Source organism: Brassica oleracea, chromosome C6, assembly GCF_000695525.1.
Source record: "Brassica oleracea var. oleracea cultivar TO1000 chromosome C6, BOL, whole genome shotgun sequence".
NCBI classification, from domain to species: domain Eukaryota; kingdom Viridiplantae; phylum Streptophyta; class Magnoliopsida; order Brassicales; family Brassicaceae; genus Brassica; species Brassica oleracea.
This window is the reverse complement of record NC_027753.1, coordinates 1,351,125-1,360,214: the sequence shown is the minus strand read 5'-3', so window position 1 is coordinate 1,360,214 and position 9,090 is coordinate 1,351,125. Positions and strand designations below refer to the sequence as shown.

The following is a 9,090-nucleotide window of genomic DNA, read 5'->3' as shown; positions in this document are numbered from 1 at the left end:
AACTAATTTTTGAAAAAAACATTTTAGTTTTCCAAAATCTAACCCTAACAATACATACAATACTACAACATATGTTTGCCAAACTCCTAAACCAAAGTATTTCATGATTCACTACTTCCACTCATCTATCTTCAAAACAAATCAATTTTATCATATCTTAATTTATATCACTTAAAATTGTTTATAATTACTTGATTTTTATTTTTCACGCATCAAAATATTTTTTTACAAGATTTATAAATTATTTTTAAAATAAACTGGTACCAGACGACTTAAACTTCAGTCGTCCAGACGACTTCCAACATCTCAGACGACTCAGACGATTTACTGGGGCTATATTCGTAAAAATGGTTTCTATTTTTTTGTTTGGTCACAAGGGGTTGAGCTGTAATTTCACTAGGCTTTTAGGTTAGTTTTGCATTTGATTCAAGTTTAGGTATAGTTTTGAGATTAAAATCAAGTTGTGGGTTAGTTTTGGCAAAAACCCCAAGAAAAGAACATAAAAATTACATTATCAACTTTGTGGTGTTAATCGTGTCACTTATTTTTGGTTTCATATATTGTAAAACTAATTTATAAAAACAAAAGCTTTTTACTGAAAGAATCAAAAACTATAAAGTCATATTCTTAGTTTACAGAAGAAAAACGTAAACAATTATACAAATATTCAGTAAAACTGGTATAAGTATAATTATCAATATGTTTACAAAATAAATACAAATTCAATCACAAAATTTCACCTACTAATTTTAAATTAACAAATTGAAAGTACATGAGTGTTCGCCATCCTGTGATGTCACAAATGCCCCTCCATTCAGTTACTAAAAGGTTTTTTTTTAAACAGATGTCTTTGAGTTCTCTCTGTAGATACTATATGATGTGCACAATAAAAGCCAAAAAAGTGAACCTATTGGAGAAAAACCATACAAAAATAAATGTTGTAGAACATTATTATGATCTTGATTTTTTTATCTGGAATTCGTTTCGCCCCATGAAACATGATTATCATGATAGTTCTATATTTCATACATACAACTGATTTTCTTTCCACAGTTAATATATTTGTCGGATGTTGAGCATTACATCCATATAGATTTTCTAAAATCATACTCCATCTGTTAAATGACGTTTAAGATTATCTCACACATATTAAAAATAACTAAATTTTCTGTTATATCCCTAATTAATATACTATTTTGTTTGTATTTGATAATTAATAAAGTAAGAGAACATGAATAAACTAAAAATAATAAATATCTACATAGAAAATATAAAACGATACTTATAATGACACAAACTTTTAACTTCAAAACGACAATTAATATAAAACAGAGAGAGTATAATGAAAAGTCAGACAGATAAAAAAATACAATTTATAAAACCACAAATAAAAATGGAAACTCAGTACTGATCCTAAAACCAGAAACAATTTAAATAATTTATGAATCAAACAGTTTTATATAGTGCCAACTCAAATAGGTAAAGATGAGAAATCGGATTACAACTAAGACTTAATTATTTTTTTTGGTTATTTCTATTTGACATATATTTTAGATATTAAAAACAATGGTTTAGTTTTAAATAGTTTGAAAAATCATAAATTATTTTATTTTGCAATGCAGTAATATTATACATGTATACATACTCACATAAAATAGTATATTAATTTATATTTACTTAAAACTTGCGGAATAACCCGGGCGTAGTCCGGGAAAGGTTCTTGTTACTATAAATTTAGGTAAATTCACGTTCATTGTTGTGACAAATTACAAAAGAATATATAGGAAAGATACTGCAAATAATATAAGTCATGTACGTTGAATTAGAAGAAAAAAAACAGATTAGTTGTTGTGTTAGGTATTCACATGATATTTAAACATATATATAATCTATGTAAGTGTTAGCTGATGAAAATGAAACAAATTAAGCCGGCAAAAAAAAAGAAACAAATTAAATTCCATATATATATATATGTCACTGTTAAATTCCATATATATCTATTTATGTAAAGTATGGTTTGCTCTCTCTTGAGGTATGCTACCTATGATTCCACGTCATAAGCTCATGATCTGTGGTGATGACACGTGTCTGTTTAATTTAAACGGAGCTTTTTATGTGTTTCGGTGTTTTAAGTTTGTGCCTCATATTGTCTTTCTAGAAAGCCGGCCCAATTTGTTAATCACTAATGTTCATGATCGGCATCGTTTCGTGAGTTAGGGTTACACCATAGTCATCGATATCCGCCATTAGAGACGGTTCCACCACAATCTTCTAAATCAGCCATTAGAGAGATTGACGATTCGGTTGTTTTGGTTTGATTAAGTCCTTTCATTCTGAAAACTCCTTGAAATCAAATATACGTGTGGAGTCTCTATGTCGGTCTTCTTCATGACGTTTCGTTTCTGATTCATCTGCTACATTACAGGATTAGCTGATTCGTCGCCATTAACAATGTTTTTATTCCTTGGATCCACACTACCCACGATCTCTCATTCAACACTTCTTATCTCTCTCTCAGGCGGTGAAACTTCACCTATAAAAACGTATATGTCTTCTTCCCATAAACATCATCCTCACGAATCCTATTACAATAGAAACTTTGTTCTTAGTATAATGGGTAATTCATCTACCATTTTTTCTGATCTGAAGTCCGGACGTTGTTCATCCACTGTGGAGGTCCGGCGTCTGTTGGGATTCACGGCGTTGAGGATTTTCTAAGCTGATCGGTATAAAAAAGTCAACCGACGGAGGAAAACCAGGCTTAGATAATGGCGTCACTCTCCAAAGTGATATCTCTTTTCGGCAGATCTTAAACTAGACAACGAGCTCGCGAGACGACAAAAACTGGAGGGGGAGTAAGAGATTGGAAACAGAGAAGATAGGAATAGAAGCAACATTCATATCCGTTGTGTTAAAGAGACATAAACAGTGTAGTACGGTTGATCTGCATCTAGAATTTATTTCCCGGCACCAGTCCATAGGCGTACTCCTTAATCAGACAACAAAAAAACGGTTTGTCTTCTACAGCTAATGGAAGAGCCACAACCAGTCGTCAACGATAAACTTCGCACCGTCACCACCTGTCTCCTATGCGAAGTCGTTCATGTCTTCTCATAAATGTTACACCAAGAGCAACCAGATATCATCAGGATTCGTGATCACTAACGCTTCGTCTCAGGTCTCGGTTCGAGGGGTAAGCCTCTGTTTTACTATCAGTTTTAGTGAAAGAGAAGTATTATATCGATCCAATAGGTGTACTCATCTTCGTGCAAAGAAAAGGTTAATATCTTAATATCCCAAACTAATCTTTATTATTAAATCTAAATCTTAGAGACTTAAACAATCATATTGTTTCATAAATGGTAATTTGAAAAAACAAGAAATCTAGAATGAAAAGAGTTATCAGGGTTCCTGCCGTAAGCAGCAATGAAATAATTGTTTCATCCTCAGTTAGTCTTCCACATTCGTTTTTGATCTTTTGATATTATCGTTTCTTTGTTTTGTCTGTGTAGGAATGCTTAATAGATTCGATTTCCTATTTCTATTATAAGTTTATTAGCTTTATTATATTTTGATGAGAGAGATTGGTGACAAATATACACATTGATTGATATGCAATATATATATGATTGTAATTCACGTCGTACTTTGGGTTTATTTTGCCTCGAGGTCGTCTTTTCCTAATGCTACTACATCTTGGACACATTTTTATATCAACAAAGACTGCGTAGCCAGCCAAAACTTCCTTGAAAAGTAAGTATTTGTCTCAAGATTTTACAAGTAGCCAATTATCATACTAACGTCCCTTGCCTTTGACCATTTATATTCAACAGGAAGTGCGTTAATAAGGAGGCCTCAATTTGTTCTGCAACCAAATATGGGGGTATCCAGAAATTTGAAAGTCTAAAGAGCTTAAAGCATACGTACTAATTTCATAGCCACAGAGCGTACTGGAACTCATCCCCTGCTTTGTAAGTCATTTACATCTCCCCTCTTATATTTTTTTAGTGTGCTGGGAGATGATAATATGCTCTTGATGACATGCTTGGAGCTGACGCGGTGAAAATTAACCCTACTGATGGGTTTATAATTGGATCCCCTGAGAAAACAGCTGAGGGAGATGCTGCTGAAATGCTTGACGGAAGTGCTGTCGAGCCTGCTCTTCCACCTATTGAACCTGTCTCAGGTGGATCACAACAGCTGAGAATGGACCATTAATGGAGGAGAATCAGAAAGGGAAAAATCCATGCATTACTCAACGTCAATGCCTAAGAACCCTAGCTCAAGCCGAAGACCCATGGACCTTAGCTAAATATGTATTGACACTGCTCTCCTATTTGGCTCCCTTTGCAATATACCATCAGTATTTACAGGTAGTATCATACGAAGAAAGTTTTTCGTTGTGTGGTCTACATGTTGTTTAGCATATTCTTTGTTTTTTATGGTTTTCTGTTTAAGGCTTTTTACAGCAAATGTTACATTTCTCAGATTAATAAATAATTATTCCTCACATACGTCTCTTATCCTAATACACAATATGTCGACGCTTTAGCAAGTCATGTGTAAAACTCCACTATAACAGCTATAAACATGCTTCGTAGAAAAAAAGTCATAACAAAACGTGATGCACAAGTAGCTTCCAACCTAATGAACATACCAAATGTTTCATCCACTAACTCTTACCACAAATCACAACACAAAACAAACATTCACTAATCAATCCCAACAACCAACTAATAAAAATAAAATAATCTACACTTCGCACCTCAACAAGTTACACAAGATAACAACATCTTAAAACAAAGAAACATTTAAATGGGTCCCCATCTTGTGGGGTCCTCATTTTACAAAAATAGTTTATTTATATATATATATATATATATATATATATACATTGAATATAAAAAAGCAACATTTTATTATACATAAATTTAAATGACAATAACAGGTTTTGTGTATTATGATTTAAAAATGAATAAAAAAAAATATATCATGCTTATAAAGTTATTAAATTAATATATTTTTTCTTTAAATATAATATGTACTTTTTGATCAAAAATAGAGTATATGATTCAATCTAAGTTTTTCTAAAATAAAAAAAAATATTGAAAATATTTTTAGTTTTATTTTCAAAAATGGCCCCTGAAACTTCATAACCGGCTCTGCTTGTTGACCAATTAACACTAAATGATATTATTGGTTGAATTGAATTGTGATGTGATAAATAAAACAAAACATAATGAAATGGTCACTGAATGTGTGAAATTTGCAATGGTGATGTGATAATAATATTATTTTAATTAAATCATAAAATCTAATAAATAATAACAAAACATAAAAATTATAAAGTTTAAAGTTTGACCTAAAATAAATACCATGAGTAAGTCCGAAATTACAAATTCATCAGCAAATTTAAACCACCTTTGAAAAGGAAAGACTAAGAAAGTGGAGATGACATCTCAGCGGAACGTTGACGGATCAGCGGCGACAAAATAAATCTAATGGAGGATAAAAGGAAACTTTTTTTTTGTTCTTGGGAGATAAAAAGAAGGAAAATTGTGAAAAGGATTACGAGGAGCAGATGGTAGAGAATATGACGCCATCTCGGAGGCAGTGGAGGATGAAGAGTTGATTTCAAGCTAAAAAATGGAGAAACTTGCTGCACCTAAGAAGTATATCGAAGACCGTTACAACAAACGCATGACATGAGACACATAAAGACTAAGGTTCAAGGCCAAACACTTGGTATGATTTTGATTGAATTCACTTACCTTTTATGTGTGTTTGTAGTTTTCATGATGAATCAATATAACAATGTGTCAAGGTTGCTTAGAAAAGACATGATAAATCTTCAAACTATTTTGATTTCCATGGGTAGGTTCTTATAGCTATTGTAACTAAAGAACATATTGTTTCGCATGCTGAATGATTCAGTGACCTCTCTCTATAAATTGTTTGGTGTTTTTATTACATTTAATACTAACACAACTTTCCTTTCACGAATTTCTAGAATCAAAGTGCATGGTCAATATTTTCAATGTTGTAAACAGACCTTAACATGCTCAAAAGTGTTTGAATGCTTCAAGGTTAAAAGAATAAACATAGAGTCTTTAGATATTGATCTTTAGAATGAATCTTTCTGTAATTGTAACACTCCAACCAATACGACTTTATATAGCTAAATTGTCCTACAACAGCCAAGACGACTTTATATAGCTAAAGAACAAAGACAAATTTCTCATACCTTACCTCAAATAAATAGTCATCCCACATAAGAACAAAGACGACATTCCGCGCGAAGCGCAGACCGCCCCTAGTATATATATATATGCCACTGTTAAATTCCACGCTTACTATGATATACAAAGTTATAACGTAATTATTGGTAAATCCCAAATAAACAAATCAATTTCCACAAATTATATGACTGAAGAGGTCATAATGTAAATATTTGCAAATGTAAAAATGAATTATCAAATAAAAAGAAGTAAAACACCAACAAACATAACAATGATTCTGAAAATCAAGATTTTTTTCATTACTTATATATAATGTATCATTCTAATTTTACCTTTAAAATAAAATTCAAATTTAATTTTATTATTTTTAAAATGAAAAATAGAGCGATAAATAAAACATAAATACAAACATAGTTACTTCATTTTTGAAGTAATAAAATAAAAATAAGAATACATTAAATAAATATTATGTTTTCAAACGAAGTTTAGGTTAAAATAGAATAAAGTTAGAAAAATATTTGTAAGACTTTTTCATTCCGTCAATATATGAGCTATCGACGAGAGCCTCACTAATCTGCCCACACCGACAATCTGAGCTATCAATGACTCATGCTTATTCAAGGAGCATATCTGACCAACCAAGAGGATTTTCCTTGAATATTTTTCAAAGACAACCAACTCATCAGAGCATCATTGGAAATTAGAATCACCTAAAAATATTCACGCACTATGAAGATATGAATTTTTTAAGACAGAGCATTACTACAATACTTGATGGATTATATCTTCAATATTTCAGTCCAATCAAGTCTGACAATGAATGGGCTTCGAGCAAAATCATCTAGGATGGAATATGGCCGTTGAAGGTGATTTGCTTGGCCTTACAAAGGAAGTTTGAACCTGGACGGTTTAAGAGGATAAGTAAGCTTCTACCACTTGAAGCTGTTGTATGGATGGAATATGTCCAGACCACCAAGCAAATCACATTGTCCAGAGTCAAGCCTATAAAACAAAGTCATTTCTACCTTTGTAAATCACCTTTTCAGTCACAAAAAGTTAATGCAAGTTCGTTTCTATTTTTTTCTAAGGATTCAATATTTTAATTAAATCAATTGTCATTAAAATTCAGGTGTGAGATGCGCTTCAGTTCTATTGATTTGTGAACTACAACCTGTTTGTGTGATTTAAGCATTCCTGATTCACAGATTAAGCGAGTCAATCAATCCACCGATTAAGCGAGCCAATCACCTATCCATCGGCCAAAGCTTCAGAGCATTATACAACTTCAAGTTTAGCTCCATTGAATCCATCATTCTATAACGTCCATTTTTTGTCTTTTTATTTTTCTGTTTATTAATATCCTTCTTCAGCTCATTTATTTCCTTTTGTTTGCGGGTTAGTTTGGGGTTAAAGAGGTGTAGCTCGACCATCGACCACCGATCATCACCTCTCGACCATCGTGGTCGTCCATCACCATCAACCATTAAACCTCCGGCCTTCTGGGGCTGTATCAATATATGTCTCTGTGAAAACTAACAAGGTATATTCGTCAATATTGTGGACCACTTTTGTGATGTGATTGGTTTTTTCGTATTCTTTAAGTGATCTAATTGTATCGTTGCAAACCTATGTCCTTCAATATGATTTAAACAGTATTTTCAAGATGGTAAACGATATGACGATAGATAATGGCAAAGTTTTTTTTTTTTTTTTGGGACAATCTTAAACATCACAGGCCAGATAATGGCAAAGTTTAATTTTTTCTTTAGTAAAAAACAAAAGTCAATTTGTCTTGTGTTTGCATTTTAGACTTTTTGTCTTTTTAAAAAACTTTTTATCTTTTGTTTTTACCGATACTATTTATTAGTTTGACTGAAAATATGGTAACTGGCAAAGTCCCAATTCAGCCATAATAGCTCACTTCAAAATATCTAGTTGACAAAAACAACATATATTTCCATAATTCAACATTAGATTTAGGTAAGAACATATTTTGGTTTAACAGTATGTACAAACAAATTTCGACAGAAAAAAGAAACTAAAATTAACGGAATGTTATGAAAGACAGCTAAGAAAGCCAGCAGCCAGCCGAAAACGTTGAAAAATATAAAAGATGTGGGGTCCGCTGTACTATTTGCACAGTAAATTCTACTTCTATATAAACGATCGATTCGATCGTTTATAAATCATCATTCACTCTTCTCTTCTCTCTATAATAAACACTTTCTATCAGTGTTATAAAATCTACGGGTATAAATTTTGCCCTTATTTAAATTCCCGCGATACAATAAAATTACAGTTTCTTTTATAACACGGAAAATATTTTTACAAAAAATAATAGTCAGAACAAAGAGAAGATGATAATGTGAGGCGTGCCTTCCACGCCTTAGTGCCTTTTTTTTTCTTTTGCTATTTTGAAATCTTTGTCTGATGATGATCATCTCTTCTGTCTCTTTCCCTAAAACTATTTTCTGAATGTTCCTTTTCATTTCCTGAAAATCGTACCTTGGTGTGACAATGATCTTCAGAATCTAAAGATTAGGCTTCATTAATCTCTCCTCAAAATATAAGGTACGACATTGGTAATTTTGATTAACGAATATCCTTTGTTCAGAAGATTCCTAAGATTTACGAATCTTTATGGCTCAATATATTGAATTCATCATTGTGATTGTACAGTAATTTTCATCTATAAATACAACTCATTTTCACTCCATTTTCTCTTCCAAAACATTTCATCTTCTCTCAAATATATTCAAATCGCTCTCCTCCGATTTTTCATTTCAAGAAAGATGATTCGCGCACTTTTGTTTTTATGTGCCATTTTTATTTGTGTTTCTATTTATGGTTT

At 31.9% G+C, this 9,090-nt stretch overlaps 1 protein-coding gene and 1 long non-coding RNA gene across 2 annotated transcripts in view; both read left to right on the top strand.

The window, feature by feature from the left end:
- The first annotated feature begins 2,982 nt into the window (after positions 1–2,982).
- LOC106298871 lies at positions 2,983–4,501 on the top strand. The gene is made up of 3 exons (XR_001261590.1): positions 2,983–3,193; positions 3,834–3,971; positions 4,052–4,501. It is a non-coding gene; the product is annotated as an uncharacterized LOC106298871 (long non-coding RNA).
- Positions 4,502–7,762: 3,261 nt separating this feature from the next.
- The window catches only part of LOC106299108 (protein WEAK CHLOROPLAST MOVEMENT UNDER BLUE LIGHT-like 2), an 8,012-nt gene continuing 6,684 nt past the window's right edge, over positions 7,763–9,090 (top strand). Inside the window, exons 1-2 of the mRNA XM_013735247.1 lie at positions 7,763–7,779; positions 8,768–8,810. The gene's annotated coding sequence lies outside the window, so the exon portion shown is untranslated. The remainder of the gene's footprint in view (positions 7,780–8,767; positions 8,811–9,090) is intronic.